The sequence below is a fragment of the Palaemon carinicauda genome, chromosome 10 (genome assembly GCF_036898095.1).
Source record: "Palaemon carinicauda isolate YSFRI2023 chromosome 10, ASM3689809v2, whole genome shotgun sequence".
In the NCBI taxonomy this organism is placed as follows: Eukaryota; Metazoa; Arthropoda; class Malacostraca; order Decapoda; family Palaemonidae; genus Palaemon; species Palaemon carinicauda.
The window spans coordinates 78461548-78464204 of NC_090734.1; the positions used below are offsets into that span (position 1 = coordinate 78461548).

General features: G+C 28.9%; 1 protein-coding gene across 1 annotated transcript in view; it reads left to right on the plus strand.

Moving 5' to 3' along the window:
• The first annotated feature begins 2650 nt into the window (after nucleotides 1-2650).
• Nucleotides 2651-2657, plus strand: part of LOC137648430 (cell adhesion molecule 3-like) — a 209273-nt gene continuing 209266 nt past the window's right edge. Inside the window, exon 1 of the mRNA XM_068381349.1 lies at nucleotides 2651-2657. This exon is cut by the window's right edge and continues 14 nt beyond it. The gene's annotated coding sequence lies outside the window, so the exon portion shown is untranslated.

A 2657-nucleotide genomic window follows, 5' to 3' on the forward strand; every position in this document is an offset into this window, starting at 1 on the left:
CCTATGATACTATCACTAAATACGCGGGTTTCGTGCATTAAGCTACAAATAGTTTGATAAAAAAATTAACTATGGGTCGAGAATAAAGACATGGGGAATTTCTTTTGAAAAGAGCAAAGTAAGAGATAATGCAATAACGAAATAAACTGAAACCAATTGTCCATTGAAGGCGATAAGAGTTCACATAGATCCTGCTCTATAGATTTGTAATTAAAATGGGTTTGACAATAATGTTCGTGACTATCATAGATTTACCTTCAAATGTTGAATCATAAATATTTTTTGACTTTTAAGCAAGAACACCGTCGTTGAAAAAATGTAAAAAAACAAAATAACCTAATTCAAGAATGAAACCTGAAAATAAAGATAACTGACAAAATAAATATTTTCCAACGTATATGGCGTATTTAACAGTCCCATTTCTACTGTTGAAAATCCAAGTTTAATAGTCAAACTTTTCTTTGGAAACCCCAAATTTAATAGTCAAACTTTTAAGATCCCAAGTTTAACAGTCAAACTTTTTTCTTGAAAACCCGGAAGTTTAGCAGTCAAACTTATTTCTTCTTACAAAAGGGAGACGGGGATGGTCGTAACATTATCAATATAATTATGAAAAAACCTATGATTATGGTAAAGCTACAATGGTAATGAAAGTATTTCAAAACAAAGCTATAGGTGAATTTTAAGTCAGAACCCTTGAACATATCTATACGGTTACTACAGCAATCCTAAAACTACATAGAGATAGTAAGAAAATTTCGATTGAGGAAAGATTTACACAAGGAGAGTTTAGATTGGAGAAATATAAAAATTAGCATTAATGGGGAATACGTTAACAACTTAAGAATTGCAGATAATATAGTTCTGTTTAGTGAATCATGAGAAGAATTGCAAAAGATAAATGAAGATTTGAATAGGGGAAGAAGAAATGTAGGACTGAAAATCAGTAAGAGTAAAATTAAGGTAATGTCAATGAAAATGCAGAGATATATACAACAAATAATGACTATTGACCAAACTTTAGATATTGTTAACATATATACGTACTTAGGACAGAGAATAAGAGTTTCAACAGGAGATGAGATGTATGGTCAGGGGATGGATGGATTTTTGTTAACAAAATGAGATTATGGAAACAAAATGTCACTCTCTCTAAAAAGAAAAGTAATTAATCAGATGGTTTCAACCAGTATGAATACATATATCAGAAACTATGAGACTCTATTATTGAGCATATATATATATATATATATATATATATATATATATATATATATATATATATATATATATATATATATATATATATATATTTGTAGTGTGCATGTATATATATATATATATATATATATATATATATATATATATATATATATTTATATTATATATATATATATATATATATATATATATATATATATATATATATATATATATATATATATTAAATTAATAAGCAATATTGTCTGTAGCCCTTTCGTGTACATGCGTTAGTCCGTAGCGGCGAATTCTATGTTTACACATTAGCTTAGATTGGTATAGTAACATTTATTGCATTTGGGAAACTTTTTCATTGTATATTCGATACTTTGTATTTTCAGACAACGCTCTTCTCTGCAAGGATTTGAATTCTGAATTATATAGAAAAAAATATCTATAAGATAGTTGTATTAATGATTGCTAAACTCATTTATTTGTATGTGCAAGTAAAGCATCACGTACATGGATGTTTAGATAAATGCTTATAATGAAATGTGTAAAACGTTTCATACAAAACTCAAGGAGAGAAATATTAACGGTTTCAGTCTAACTCTAAATCCTAATGGCCCTTACAGATCTCCGCAGTTATATATTTACCCATGAATCGTCAGAAACGTTAAGTAATCAATGATATTGTATCTGATGTTAATAAGGTTTTATTTCGTAATACGGTACTATAATTGTTATTATGTTTTACTCTCGTGTATAAATATTCAATGTTCATTTATTGCTATTAATCTTTTCTCTCATAATCTGTCAACGCTGAAATCTAGATATGGCCTACTTTATCAATATATCGATTTACAGAAACAGTCATTTGACTGATTCAAAGAGAGCGTTTGAAATATTTCCAATTATATTTTATTTCTATTTTTAGCTTCAATATTATTAAGTTAATATTCATGAGTTAACTCTGCAATTGAGCGTGTAACGCATCAATTGTTAATACAAATTTTATTTAGTTATTCGGAATATTTTTTTTTTTCTTAGTTTTGAATCAGAACATACGAAGAATTATCTCGTCTTGCGTATGTTATCAGACCAGAATGCAACGAGCTTACACCGTCCAATTAAGTCTTGAAGATCGTCTCCTGATATCAACAGGTATGGTGAGCGCTGTGCTCATCTCAACTGCGCAGCACGTGGTTATTTTATCATTAAATGTTTAACATTTAGTATTACCTAAAACTGGTATGAAAACCCGTAGATTTAGATAGAACTTCTTGATTTCTTTTTTATATACATATAAATACATTTCTTTTTATATTACAATAAATGAGCCAGGCTCAACGTGAAATTGAAGAATGGAATCTTTCGCTTATCACGTATTCACCGGCAACTGAAACGGCAGTAGCCTCAAAGTTGCCAAGTGTTGGTTGTGGTGACGCAGTGTGTGC